Genomic DNA, 16,083 nt, shown 5'->3' on the forward strand with positions numbered 1-16,083 from the left:
CAAAAAGTGATTTTATATTGGGGTATAAAGTTTCAACATATCTCGTGAGTTTGACATTACAGAGAATGTATTCTCTAGTCACAATGCACTTAAGATAAATGTCAGTAACTAAACGATAGCCAGAAACTCTCATGTGTTTGAAAATTAACAAATATACTTCTAAATTTTCAATGGGTCAAATAAGAAATAAAAACGGAAATTTTAAAATACTTTGAAAAAATGATAATGAAATGATAGCCTTGAATAGATATATTAGAAATAGAGAATAGCTGGAAATCAATCAGCTATGCATTCATTTCCAGAAGTTAAAGAAAGTACAGGAAAAATTAACTCAAGTAAAGAAAACTAAATAATAAGGAATTTAAAAGATAAGAGCAGATGTTAATGAAACTGGAAGCAATCATAAGAGAGAGGAACAACAATGTTGAGTCTTTGAAGGGGTTTGTAAAATTGACCTACCTCTTGTAGAGAAGGCACAAATAAACCATATAACTCACTGCCCTTCAAGCCCTCACTGGTGATCTTTTTAAGACATTTCCTGCTTTCACTAATGATCTCCTTGAGACCCTTTCAACTTCTGCCTGCTCTCTCGTCCCAAAACCATTGTCATTTTTTGGCTTTTTGCATCATTCTACTTCCAGGTACTAAAATTTATTCTGCTTCTCTATTGCTATGAAACAAACCACTCCAGAACTTAGTTGCTTAAAATAACACAACCATGTATTTTGCTCATGACTGCAATTTGGGGCTGGGCTTTACATGGATTGATCATCTCTTTTTCTCTTGGCATAGCTGAGAACTAAGCTGGTTTCAGGGTTGTGCGACCAGTATAGTTGCAGAGGGTCTCATGTTCATAAGAGGGCCCTGTGCTTGAATTTTAAGGCTCTGCAATCTCTATCTTATGTTTCTTTGAATTTCTTTTCGTAAGTGTAGTCTAATGGGACAACAGAGCATACAGTGAAGGCTTGGAGCCTAAGGTCACATGTAGTCTAGCCTTCTGCCCCCTCCCAGCCTCCCAAGGAGGGTTCCTAGCTTCCTGGTGCCTGCCTCCACCTGACACCTGCCTCAACCCTCTCTATTCTTGCAGGGGGTCCAGGTACCTTTGAGGGTCTGTGCTCACTTGGCATGTATCCCTGTGCCAAAGGGAGCTCGACATTAAATAGCAAACAAAAAACACCGTGGAAGATCAACTTAGAGGCCATGGAAGCAAGAAAAAACACTTTTCTCCTACTTTAAGAATACAGGTCTCTGAATTTTCGTTTTGCACTAGGCCCCACAAAATATGTCGGCAGCCCTGACCGGGCAGCTTGCCTGGACTGGAAGATCCAATTCCAAGATGGCTCATTCACATGGCCGGATGGTTGGTATTAGCCGTCAGCTGGTTGCCCAGCCAGGACTGTTTGGTGGAGGCCTTGATTCCTCTCCTTGTGATGGCTTGGACTTCTTATAATGTGACATTTAGATTTCAAGTGGCAGCTGCCAGTTTCCTAAGCCCTGGGCCTGGAAATCTGCATAGCATCACTATCACCAGATTCTATTAGTTGTACTAGTCATAGAGCCCATTCAGATTCTAGAGGAGGGAGCATGAACCCTCATTTCTCTATGGGAGGAGTTTCAGGTCTTTGTAATCAGCTGAGAATTGCTACACATACATGGGGGGTGAAACAGTACAGCAAACTGAGGAAATGAGCATCACAGACAGCAGGATGGTGAACAACTTTAGGAGGGAGGGAGAAGGTGGCGGTCAGGAAAGGGTTTCTGGAGTGTTGGGAATGTTCTGCCTCTGGAGTGGTTGGTTTCAGGTACTTTAAACTATTTGCACACGTGCTATGCATTTTTTTTTTTTGGTGTGTACGTCATTTTTAAAATAAAAAAGTAAAAAAAATGAAAATGAATTTAGAAGTAAAGTTAGTTTTCAGATGCTTTCAGTATAGCTTTAATATTACTAAAATAATCACATTTGTATCCTAGAAATGCATCTTTTTCCTAAAGTAATTGTAAATGAAATAAAACCTTATTTAGACTGACTTAATTGAGAATTGTTAATAGCATGTTTGGAGATGAAATGAGTTACCTTTACACTCTCTGAAAACAAAACGTATGATGCAAATGGAAGTGCAATGCAGTGCTTCATCTGACCAAGAGGAACAGTTTTCAACCATGCAAGTAACTGACGTACCTAAAGATCATCATATTTCCTTTAAAGTTTGCCGTCTAAGGACATATATATATTTGAAAGAGATGTCTAGTTTATAAATAATGATCCATATTTGCCCTTCTGACCGGTCTGAATTATTTTTTCTATGATAATCTACTACCCTGTATAGAGTTGCCAAAATTATATTATTCTGTAAATTAAAACATATTTTTAGGGCCGGCCCCATGGCTTCGCGGTTAAGTGCGTGCGCTCCGCTGCTGGCGGCCCGGGTTCAGATCCTGGGCACGCACTGACGCGCTGCTTCTCTGGCCATGCTGAGGCCGCGTCCCACATACAGCAACTAGAAGGATGTGCAACTATGACATACAACTATCTACTGGGGCTTTGGGGGAAAAAAAAAAGGAGGAGGATTGGCAATAGATGTTAGCTCAGAGCCGGTCTTCCTCAGCAAAAAGAGAAGGATTAGCATGGATGTTAGCTCAGGGCTAATCTTCCTCACACACACACAAAAAAAAACATATTTTTTTTTTGGAGTCGCATCAGAATGATTATAGGATCACATGTATTACAGACTCTGTCTCCAAAACTTATAATCCGCCTATGTTAACATTTTGGCTACCCCAAATTCCATTTTGTAGTCTTTTGAACGTCACAAGGAAGTTTCTCTGGGAAGCAGATTCCGATAGAGATATGCATACCAGTGGCTTCTTGGAGAATGCTTATTCCATGTAAAGAAATAAGGAAAGCAAGATTGGGTAGTGGTAGAAGGTGAATTGAGATGCAGTTACAGCAAAGGCTTCAGCCAATCCCGCAAAGAGCTCTAAAGCTGGGATGGTCCTTCAAAGATATTTCCAGTTGAGGTAAGGGGCTGGACTTTTGTACTTCCTTATTAACCAGTGCCTGTATGGGGGTTGCCCATTGAGAGGGTACGTAACTTTGACGAGACAGTTGCCATTAACTGAGGGAGGTTTTCTGGAAGGGAACACAGCTGATAGCTAGGGAGTGTTTCCGTCCCTGGAGGGGGCATCTGGGTGGTGAGGTGAACCGTAGCTTCTAATACATCCTATTTCTTACAACATTCAAATTCTCTTTCTTTGTGAAAGAAATTCATCTCATATGAGAACAGCTCTTCCAGGATTCTGGTTGGTCTCTATCCCTGGGGATGTTAGTGGAATATAATACAATCGCTGCCACTACAGCAGGTCTCCGGGCAGCAACTGATCGTCAATACCACTTTCTTTTTTCTACCAATTTTAGATCCCCCTCACCCTCAGATTGTACCTCTCTTGGTCTAAGCAGCTTCCTTTGTGAGGTGACTGAGATCCTTATTCCTGAGAGGTCTGAGCTCCTTGTCACCATTCTCCTCTTGAGCCATAGCAGCTGCACTTGTCTATTTGCCATGAATATTAGGCAGGAAAGTGCCAAGGGATTTCCCAATAGAACATCTGAGTACCAAACATATTCTTCCCTACCATATTGTATAACCACATACCTGCCTCTTCCTATGTTGGGACCAATTACCACTGATGGATGATGACTCTTTTTCTTGCCTATGGTCATTTTGGAGTCCAAAGTGACTGAATGACAACCTTAGTATAAAATTTAGTTGAATTCTTGCTTGCCCTCTGGTGGAAATGATCCTCCTTTAGGAACAAGAACCTCTGGATTTGCATAGACTAAAGTTGCGATGATAAGAGAAGCACAAATTCCCCAAATGAATCAATGAAAGTCACGGTAAGAGATATCATTTCTATTTCCAACTCTCTGTTCCCAGACCCACGTATTAAATTTATTTGGGACATGGCACTATATAATTACTATTGATTTAGTGTGGATATTTTATCATTTTCAAGATGGTGCCTCGCTACACCTTAAGCTGTTCCATTTTTCAGGCCAACAGCTTATGGCTATGGTATGTAACAGGACAAGTGGATCCCACGGTCATACCTATTGCTGCACTTATTTTGCCATAAATTGATTTCTTTGTCTGAGTTGATTTATGCAACAACTCATGTCAGTGAATCAAACATTCTGTATGCCCATGGATAGTGTAGCTGGCTGAGTCATATGGTCAGGAAAAGCAACCCCAACTTGGAATATTTGTAAATTCTAATCAAGGGGAATCACTGGTCCTTCTAGAGAAGGAGGAGTCCAATCTAATCAACTTGCCATCAAGTGATTGGCTGATCTTCTCAAGGAATGATGTGATAGCAGGGGCTCGGCACTGATGTCTGTTGAGGGCAGGTTGGAAATGCAGCAGTGGCGGTAGCTAGTTCAATTTCCATAAGTGGGAGCCTATGGTGCTGGACCCGTTGATATTCTCCATCACTGCTCTCAGGGGTACTCTAGCCATGCACCCATTGGCCAATGGCCAATGAGAGACTAGCTGACATTAACTCACTATGTCGTTCTATCTACTTAATTGCTTAGTCCATCTCCCATGGTGATGCTCTCTGGTGGGCATTAAAGTATAATTCAAAGATCTTTACACTTGTGTCCACTTTCTTGGGTCCATCTACGTGCTTCTTTCCCACTTTCTTGTCCCTAATATTCCGATATTTCTCTTGCCAGGTCCCTGACCTGAAAACCAGGCGAGTTGTTACTGTTCATGAGTCCATATATATTCTTGCCTTGGCAGTTGTCTTTGTACACAAAGCAGATGATCAGGTGTACTGCTATAGAGCCAGATATTTCAAGGGAATCTGGAGGTTTAAAAGTTTTGAGTTCATTGACCCAGATGTTTCCATTCTATGTCTCAAGAAACCACTTCTTCTGATCCAAGTCCCTGACCTTCACATAGCTGACCTGCCAGGGCTGTGCATTCAGACTTCTGTGGGCTCTTCTACTCCAGTCTCAGTCTCATTCCCCTGCCCGACCTACCCCACCCCTCGACCCTGGCTGCAAGATATTAAGTTTCTTAGCCTCCCAGCCTGCCTTATTTAATAATATTACAAGGTCTCTCAGAAATGCTCTGTCCCTCTGCCTATTTTAGCATTGTCTACTAATAGAGAGGAAAATAGTATATTTTGAGCAGTTTCTATGTGTCAGGTGCAAACCTAGGCAGCTTATCTGTGAGATAGGAATCAGTGGACATTAGGTTGTGTAAATTGTTGTACAGAAGTACAGTCACTTGCCCAGCACCACACTGTTAGTAACGGGGGAAGCTTAGGTGCAAATCCATGCCTGGATGCCAACCCAGAAATTCTGATTTAATTGGTTTTGGATGGGGCACAGGCATTGGCATTTCCTAAAAGAACTATAAGTGTTTTGACTATGTAGCCAGGATTGAGAACCACTGAGTTACAGAATCTACCCTGAATGACATAGAGAAGAAGAAGCTCTCATGGAGAAACCAGGCCATCTTTATCCTGGGTCTGAGCTGATTCTCTGAGAAGCATTGTATCTGGGAACAGGACTTCTGCTTCCTCTGCATGCTTTCTTGTTTTCTTCTTTCACTCTGGTGTCACCCTCTGATGTCCATTCCTAATATTACCTTAGATTTGGATTTCCTTCATCAAAACATTTTGAATACATTATGGGTGGTCTTCAACTTTTTTACTGCATATATTTTACACTGAAACCCTTAAAACACATCTCTATGCTGAATTTAGAGTTTCACCATCACTAATGCAAAAACATTTGAGCTATCCCTCATACATTGCTGCTAGCCAATAGCTCTGTTTAGCAGGAGCATTGTCTATGTTCTGCAGTGTTTGGGAACTTATTTGGATATTGATTGCATTTTATCAATATTTTAAATAATAAGTTGAAACTTAAAAAAAGGAAAGTCATAAATCTCATAATCCTAACACGTTTGAAACTAACACACCAAGTAATGGAGACTCATTTTTTTTTTTTGTCATTGCTGAATGAATGAATGAAATGTGTGTACTGAACTGAAAGGAAACAATCTATAACTTCAATCATGTGTTCATTGGGCTCAAGCTCATTATCTCTGTGTTCAGTTGTAAAGTAAAATATATACATATATATATATTGCAGAACATAAACAAAATGTTAGCAATAGTATTTCTAAGATTGTACCAAAACAGTAAGGTCCACTTAGGGATTTTTTAGTTTATAATTATCTGGGACCAAACTTTCCTTATAATATATTTATATTGCATGTTCAACTTAAATATATCTGACTTTCACACATATCTAAGAAGCATATCATGTGTGAAAACAGGCATCTGATTTTGCCTTTTGATCTTCACCGTACTTTGTGAGGTAGATATGATTAGCCCCCTTCTAGAGATGAGGAAATTGAGGCTCAGAGATGCGAAGTGGCATCTAATTCATGGTACATCAGGAGAGCAGTCTCAGGCTTCAATTATTTGTCATCCTTCAATCTCACAACCCTTTAGGCCTTTCCCTCAGCAGACTGCCATAAATCTCTGTAAATCTGATCCAAAACATCCTAAGGTGAGACCCACCTCCTCCCCAGTTATTTTTATTTTTTTAAAGGCTCTCAAAGACCCAACTGAATGATTATCTACTGGTAGAAGTTCAAAAACTATAAATTAAACTATGAAGGTGGGTGGCTACTCCTAAATCCCACCTTTCTATACATTAATCCCAGTTACCAGGGAAAAAATCTTGCTTGGGAGAACAAGGCTCCAGCCGCTTCTGAATAGTGGGAAACCTTTTTCAACGATCACCATTATCTTAAAGGGCTTCCAGAACTGCATAATACCCCAGAATTAAATAAATTACACGTGTGGTTATGAGAAAGTTAAGCACTTATTTATTCACATCATTAGTCATCGAAATTCTTGTAGGGAGTAACAGCCCAGCCCCACAGGTCAGCCACTTCATGTTTCCTTAACACTTCCACTGTTTTTTAAACACCCGCTTCTTGATTTATGACTGTACTGTGGCCTCAGCCTGGGCCTAATAATGCAGCACGTACCACCCCCGATCAGAGTGACACACACATTCCCTCGCACCAATTTAAGTCATCCCATATGTGGACTCTCGCCTTTTCTTCTGCTATCTGGAAGTTCATGAAAACAGGTGACCTGTATTGCAAGCCAAGGACCTTCACTTCAACATGAAGACATTCAGCAAATGATACTTACCTCTCAGTTAACTCCAGTAACTCAGTATTCTTGAAGTTTTTTTGGCTGCTCCTTATTTTCTTCCAGTTGGGCCACTTACTTCTACTGGGAATGCTTCCCCTTGATTTTACCCTGCATAGGCCGGGAGTTGTTTTTCACTTCCTTCATAAAATCACTACCCGTGTGATGAGCCCCAGATCACATGCCATCTCTACAGGAAGCCTTTCCCACCGCCCCCCATTCGAGCTGGTGACACAGTACTGTAAGTTGTGTGTATTTCTAGGTCAGATCCATGTGCGTCTCTATGCCTGGCACATATTAGGCATCCAGAAAAATTCTACTAACAGTTTTTGAGTGTCTATTATATTTAGTACTGTGCTGGGTGCTGGCAATACATTGATCGATTTTCTTCCCAGCAAGATACTCACAGTGTAGCAGGTATAGATAAATATGTGCATACAAAATAGCTATAATACAAAGTGATTGAGTCTACTATAAAGAGCTCAAGGGACAGCTAATGGCTATGGGTGGGAAAGCTTTGGATCGGCACGTGGTTTTGAGTTGGCCTGGGAAGCATGGGTTCCCCAGGGAAGAAGGGAGAGAAGAGGACTAGACAGTAGGGGAAGCACGGGCTGAGGCACAGGGACTTGGCCCTGCTGTGGCGGGAGAGAGGAGACTAAAGAGGACACTGCTTGCCTCAGCGGACTCTTGGCCCATCCTCACTAGCAGAAAGAACACAAGGCCTGCTCTGTCTTGAGGCCACTGTCTCTGCTCTGCCTGCCTCTTCTTGGCTTTATCCTCAGGCAAAATACCTTCACATGTTTGCTGCTGACAGCCCCCAGCCCACATGGCCTTGCCAGCCTGGGTTCCTCCAAGCCACCCCCCACCCGGAGCACACGGATCTAATCTCACAGATTGACCCTGCTTGAAACATATGCCCACCTGTGCACCACCACAGCCAGGGAGGTGGGGTTCCGATGGCCAGGTTAGCTTGAGTGACAATACCAACCCGTGTGGTCAGTGCCATCTAAGCCACATGGAATGGCTTTAACACAGGAAGGAGGAGCCGTGTTATTAGATATAGTAGAAGAAACACCAGGTAGGCAAAGGCAGCAGCTGCTCATTGCAGTACTATTGTTGTTCCTATTTAGAGAAGGGGGAACAGATTCAGAGAGGTTAAGTGGCTTGCAAGCATTATTTATTCATCCATTTATTCATTCATTCTTTCAGTCACAATATCTTGAGCATTTACTATATGTTAAGCACTGTGCTAGGTCCTTGGAATCAATTAATGAACAAAACAAAGATCCCTCCCTAATGAAGCTTGAATTCTAGTGGAGAAGACATCAATAAAGAATAAAATTAATAAATTAATTATACTAAGAAAAGTATAATTTTCTGAAAAGGACAAAATTGGGGACAGTAAAGGGGGGCCTGCAGAGATGGTGATAATTTTAACTAAAGATCACAGAGTAAGTCTCATTCAGAAGGTGACATTTAGGCAAAGGTGTGAAAGGAGGTGAATGAGTTGGGCAGCCAATGGAAGAGCATTCAAGGGTCATGAAGAGGGGGCTGTGCCTGGTATTGTTTGAGGGACAGTGGCCAGGAGGACAATGTGGCTAGAGAAAAGTGGACAAAGGGTAGGGATGAACAAAGCCATCAGAGGATAACAGAGGTCACATTAAGTATAGCCTTAGGGGCACTTTTATGGACTCAGGTTTCTATTAAGGGAAGTGGGGAGCTATTGCAGGATTTTGAGCAGACCAGTGATTTGGATCATACTGACTGTGGGCTGAGAATAAACTTTTCTCTCTTCTCAGGAGGTGAAGAAAGCACAAGGAGAAAGTTTCAGTCTGGCCCTGGCACCCTCTGACCCCAGAGTCAGAGCTCTCAGACGCTGCTGTACATGGAGGGCCTGTAGCCCATGAACTTTGTATTGAAAGTCTGCAGTCAGACCGTCTGTACTTAGCAAGGTCCATGTCTCCATGGCCCTGCCCTCCCTCGTCCTCTAACCAGGGTATTTTATAACTAGTAGTTCATGCTTGGGGGATGTAGAAGAGGTGCCTTGCCCAGCCCAATTCAGGGCAGCCCAGCCTAATTGATGTGATCATGAATGGATTTTATGGTCTCCTTTAAGAACTCCATATGCTTTTTTTACAGATGTTTTTCTTAGTTTCCTTTATACCAAAATGATGTTTTACAATTTATTTCATTGAAAAGAGTGTCATTGTGAAGATCCTCAGACAAATCACATGTTCAAAAGTTCTCTAACCTTCTCCTTCAATGCTGAGTTATTTTGTGGGAAAATGAAGCCTGCTTCTGGATTACATTTCTCTGTCAAAGTTGGCATAATTATTATTGTCAAAAATTTATATTTCTTTCCTCAGGCCCAGGTATCTATCCTCAGCAGGCTAGGTGCTCCCCAAGAGCTGGGCCAACCTGTGCAGAGGGCCTGGGTCTGAGGAGAGGTGAGGTGGCAGGGTGAGAGGTGAGGGGTGAGAACGAGGGCATCCCTGCTCTCTGAAGACTGGGCATGAGCATCACCTCAGTGTAGAGGGCCTGCATGAAGCATCCTCCTGCCTCTGATGTCTCAACACCTTTCAATTTGAGAGTTGCATGGTGTATGGGTAAAAACAAAGGCTCTGGAACCACAGACCCGGGGCTTCAGTCTCAGCTCTGCTGTCACCAGCCATGCGACCCAGGCCAAGTCACTTCATCTCTCTCAGCTTATCTCATCGGAATGCAAACTGAATGTAAATGAGATAACATGAGTAAAAATACTCAATGTGAGGCATGGCACACAGTGAGAATGCCGAATATCAACTATCTCAATAATCGTTTAGACTCAAAAGACCCGAATTCAAGCCCGGCCCTCTCCCTTCTCAGCTTTATGAACCTGGGCAAGTTATTCCCCTCGGTGAGTCATCTATGGGCTGGGGTTAATGATACCTGACCATCCTCTAGCCTTATTTTGGAGACTGTGTAACATCAGAGACGTGCAAGTACCTGGCACATTGTAAAGTGCTATACAAATATGTGGGATTCTTATTGTTACAAAGCAAATAATCTCATGGAGGCGTTGGACTTTCACAAGCTTCTGATCTGGGTAAACTGACAAAGGAAAAACACGCTTTCCCAGACTTGGCACAGTTAGAGCAGCAGCCAAGACCTGGGCTCTCCAAAGCCTGGGCCCCAAAGCTGGAAAGGATTTCATGTGGGGCAGAATGCAGCAGGACCTCTCATCTTGGTTTTATTACTGAATGGGTTCCATGTGTTACCTGAGACCTGTAAGCACCATCCTCAAGCATACTCCCCATGTGCTGCTACCGCACTGCCTAAAGTCGAGGACAAACTCACTGCCATGCAGTCCCAGGGTGAGGGTGCGAGGAGTCAAATAGCAAAGAGGCAAGAGGTAATGGGGAGAAAGTGAACGTTGGTACATAAGAGGCCTTCCTGGGAGTCAAGGCCAACCTAGCAGTGTATGGCATCTGCTTCAGGTACGTAGTATTGCACAAGTGTGGAAGGAAACACAAAGGCATGATCCTAATGGAAATGGCTAAGATTTTTGAGTGAATGTTAGGTCAAGCATTCTGCTAAAGGTGTAAAGGCGTTAATCTTCTCAGCATTTCTATGAGGTTGGTACTGCTATCTGCACTTTTCAGGTGAAGAAATAGGCTCAGGGAGGTTATGTAGCTTGTCCAAGCTCACACACTGGTAAATGTAGAGCCCATATGCCTGACCTGTCAACTTGTGAGCTCTGCAGCACTCCACTGCCCTGGCCTCGAGGGGCTTCGAGTAGATCTGAGGGACATGAGAAGACAGAATATAGTTCTAGATCATAGCCATGTGCAACATACATGGGAAACAGTGGGGGAAGGCTTTCAGAGGAAGGGAAGCTCTTTGTGGAAGGGATCTGTGTGGAAAGCCTTGCTGGAGGAGTCAGAACTGAGGTCGGCCGGAGTGTTGGGAAGAGAGAACAGGGGAGCAGCAGGAAGTAAGTAAAACCTGAGGTGACTGCTACCCTTTCCTTGCTCAGGGCGAAGGGATGAGAGCACTCTTAGGCTTTCAGCATAGCCTGTTTGGAGAAGTCACCCTTGAGATTTGTAGCTGCAAGGACCGCTCCTGTGGGTCAGATCTGTGGCCCAATGGCTTGGGAACCCATTGGAAAAATAGACCAGAGATGTGAATAGGCATTTCCAGAAGAGAAACCCTGAAATGCGAAGAACTTGAGAACTCCACTAAAAATCAGAATAAAAAGATACGAATCCATTTCCATTTGATGAGCAAAAATTAAATGGTCTCACAACCAAACATTATCAAAGCTGGTGGTAAACACAAACACTCATACACTGCTGGGGAAAATGTGAAGTGGTTCATCTACTTTGGAAAGCAAATTGGCAATAAGTAATTAAATTAAAAATGAGCATCCTCTCCATCTGTGCAATTCCGTTTCCAGATGTATATTCTAGAGGAATTCTCAAAGATGTACACAAGAAAACGTGTATAAGAATATTCATTGCAGCATTGTTTTTAACAGTGAAAAATTGGAAAACACCTGAAGGTCCATCTATAAATAAATGCAATGTGCTGTATATGTAAAATTTATTCATCTGTTAAAAAGAATGACCCAGATCTATATATACAAATCTCAGAGACATATACTGACTTTCACTTCTGCTTATGATGAAAGAGCTGTAGCAAGCAACTGTTGTAGTAGAGGACAATAAGAAAAGTAGATAAAATAAAAGGCAGCAGAGAGCTACTAGGGCAGCCAAGACTTATGGGGCTAAGTTGTATATACAATTTTTTGAACATTGTTTTCATCTGGTGCATTTGCCAATTCTTGGTGCAGGGGGAGAGGTCTAGCAGGTTGGCAGAGAGTAGTTAAGAGGCAATCTTAAGGGGCTGAGGAGATAAACATTGGAGTTAGGAACAGCCAAAGCAGCCAGGACCCAAGGGCCGCATTCCAGAGAAACTAGAGACTCGGGGAAATGACACAAGTACTCCATGGGCACTTGGCCATAAAGAAACGCATTATGGTATTGTTATGGGAACTAAATAAAATGAATGGACCTAATACAATGTCTCCTTGGCAATGATTTTCCCCGAAAGAGGCAATTGGGTGTGCCAAATGTGCTAAGAATGTAAGAATGGTGCGTCCTTAGAAGATACATTGCTGAGTAAATCATATATGAAATTGTCCAGAAACAAAAGTTGTGAGCTTTAAACCTGATTCTAATCTTTTTTTCCCACTTCTTTCTCTGAACTTCCGTATTATTTTGTATATTGTACAGTATTGTAGAAAGTTCCATACTATACAGAGCTCCTTCCAAGCTCTGTAGCACTCCACTGCCCCGGTCTCAAGGGGCTTCCAGTTGATCTGAGGGACATGAGAAGACAGAATATAGCTCTAGATCATGCCATGTGGAGCATACATGGAAAACAGTGGGGGAAGGTTTTTAGAGGAAGGAGAGCTCTTTGTGGAAGGGGTCTATGTGGAAAGCCTCCAGACCTGTCTGAATTTAAACATAGTACACAAAATAATCAAAATCCAAAATGACTCAAATCTCCAAAATTTATAAAAATTGAGAATTGCATAATGATCAGTAGTGCTGAGTTATTTGTAAACTCTATTTTCGCTATTGTCCCTTGGCGATGCTATATTCGTCAGCACACACAAATCCCTCACCTGTCCATCCTGTCATTTACCCAAAAAGGTGGGGGAGGGGCACTCGCTGTCATTTCTTTCACTACTCAGTGTTCTTATAATTTAAACATTTTTTCCTATATCTTATATCAATGCTAACCAAGAGTGTATTATGTGGTGAGGATAGTACTTTTGCTGAGAAACGTTCCTAAGAATAAAAACATTAGGAAATAGATTTAGATGTGATAAAATACTGCGAAGATGACCAAATATCTGCAGAACAACTCAAGCAGTTGATTTAGAGTCGATTTAGGAAAACATTAGAGATAACCTCAAGGGAAAAAAAAGCAGCATCAAATATCTCTAAGTTTCCTGAAAATCTTTATTTATATATTATGTATATATTGTTTGAAAAGTCAATTCAAAAGCAAAAGAATAAATTAGATTTTTACAGCATTTATAGATTTTATAAGTCTCCAAAATGCATCCTTTCTTCTTTATGCCTATAAGAAAATTAGTTTTGAATTATTCAAATTTGTACTTATGGGAAATCTCCCGTAACAAATTATTTCATGGAAAGGAGTCGGCCTGTGCTGCTCTCCATGTTGGTTCTTGTAGCCCAGGCCCACAGCTCTGTCTTGATGGCCTGTCTTCCCACCTGGGAAGGTGTCCTGAGAGCAGCCATACAGGCTGCCCCAGTCTGTTCCCCTCCTAGCACCAGGCCCAGGGCCCAGGCTGTTCTCTGTCTGGTGAGGTTTCCCAGAACCCTCTGCCTGGTCAGTAGTTGGAGGATTGTGGAGCCGGTACAGCTCCTACACCCCCCAGAACCCTCACCATCAGCCTAGGGGACAAGCCTAAGATTGCAGGGCTTCTGATGACGCGAATAAAACTGACTGGCTAAACATTGAGAAGTTCAAGGCTAGGAACTGGGTAAGGCGGGGAAAACTCGGCGCAAAGTACGGCCGAGTTCCAAGTCTTGATAATTTCAATATGTTTCTCAAACTTCACAGATAAGTCCGGCCTCCAGCCAGGCTCTCACGATGACCTTGAGGAAAGGCAGCATCACCCTTGGATGTGCCTTTCCCAGAGAATCAGCCCACAGAGCACGAGAAATAGTTCAGGCGGGGAGGCAGCGGGGCATAAATGCAGCTAGGAGTTGGGGGCTCAGCTGTCCCCTCACCGCCTGTTTAACAAGTTCCCTGGTTTGGCCTCCATCTCCTCATATGCAAAATGCAGGCTGCATGAGATTATTTCTGAAACCCCATCTTTCTTTATGGGCATATGAAAATAAAAAGGAACTATCCACCTTCCTCCAAAAAATTGAACATAAATTTTACAGCCCACCAAACCCACAATGAGTCTTCCTTCTCCAGTGCTGCTCCCTGCTACCTCGGGTTTGAAAATGCTCAGAGACCTTCCCTGTTTTATGATTTGAACTTGACAGAGTCCAGAGAAGAGGAAGAAAATGTCTCCCTCTTTTCAGGGCCATCCCTCTGTCTGCATGTGCTCAGCTGTAAAATGAGAATAACAATCATTACCATAAGGAAATACTTATCTCCAAGGGATATGGGGAAAGTTCATGAGATAATGGGTCCTGTAGCTGCCAGGAGGGAGGAAGGGGAGCAGGGACCCCCTACTCCTACCCCGAGGTGCAGTAACTCTTTCGAGATCAGAGGGAATTGCTCCAGGGGCCAGGTTAGACCAAGATGGGAGCATTAGGAATGTGAAATCGCAGCTCAGTCTTTTGTTTAATCTCCAGAGCTTTGGTTCCCTGTCCTTCTCTCCTCCTGCTGGAAGATGCCAGAATCAGAGGTCCCAGGATGGTCCCTCTCTCAGTACTTCTGTACCTGACATCTCTTTGGGATCATTGACAATAGTCTAGAAGACACAGTACCATGGGACATATTCCTCCAGCAAAGCTGCTTCTTAATTTGTATTAAAGGAACTGACTTTCTTAAAATTAGAATTGCATCTCACTGCCCTCCCATCGCTTCAGGGTGCCCAGTTCAGTGCTGAGAGAGGCCCGTTTGATTTTTAGGTTTGGATACTGCCTTGCCTTTCCCCCACAGAGAATCTGACTCCTTTTGGCCTGTGGCCACACAGATGTTCTCAAAGCCTCACCGTTGCTGTGCTCTATCAGCTCACACGTGAAGCATTGCATTAGCCACTATCCAGTACTCTCCAGTCCTCCCTGTGCCCAACTGGCCTCAAATGCTCTCATAAGCAACCTGCAGCACCTCACAGCTCAGAGGATCCGCTCACATCTACCTGTGCTTTCCTACGGGCACGTGCTGCTTTGGGGCTTTCAAATGCAGCATTTTGCTTTTTCATCATAATGACATTTCAAGGGAGGGAGGCAGTCCTATTATTGCTCCCATTTTAAAAATGAGAAAGTAGTTTGCCCCAGCTCAGAGCATTATAAATGTCAAGACTAGAACACAACTCCAGGACTCATGAATCTAAATCCAGGCTCTGTGTTGGCCTTGCAGCCTTTCTGCCTTTCTCAATGATTTTCTGCCTTTACTCAGCAGCACAGTCATCTGTGGAGGATTAAAAATAATAATGATAATTGTTCCAACCCATCTACAGAGAATGGGATTCAGTAAGTCTAATATCAGTAGGATATTTATTTTCAAAACGGCGATAACTTATTTCATTCTAAAGTGGAAATCACTACCCTGTCAAATAAAGATCTAATTGTCCTTTCTAACTCTGCCTCCCATTTCTTCTAAATATCAACCTTGGGTCAGGCCAGGCTGGTAAATTCACTGTGTTCTAAATTTCCCTTCTTCTCTCCGGCCTCTGTTCCTTTGCTCCCATGGGAAATTCTGCCTAAAATGCCCTTCCCAGTCCTCTATGCCTACACAAGAATTCTCCTGCCAGGGCTCCAATCAGTTCTGCTCCTTCCATTAAGCCTGCCATGAGTATACAAGGCCACAGGATTAGCCTCACAAGGAATCCTTAGCACACTCATGGCCTGAAGCACTTATTTTGGCATTTATCCTTTACTGCCTTATGTTGCTATGGATGTATTTTGTAGTACTCTTGTCACTGCAGAGGGGCTACAAGAGGCACAGAGAGAGTGTGTGATGAGGCACCAGGAGCAGAGCGTTCAGTTAAGAGCCTTGGTCTGAGCCCTGGCTCGACCAACTACTGGCTGTGTAACCCTAAGCAGACCATGGGTTTCCTGATTGTTGTTTTGGGTACTGTTTCCTTGT

This window comes from Diceros bicornis, chromosome 12 (assembly GCF_020826845.1).
Source record: "Diceros bicornis minor isolate mBicDic1 chromosome 12, mDicBic1.mat.cur, whole genome shotgun sequence".
NCBI lineage: Eukaryota > Metazoa > Chordata > Mammalia > Perissodactyla > Rhinocerotidae > Diceros > Diceros bicornis.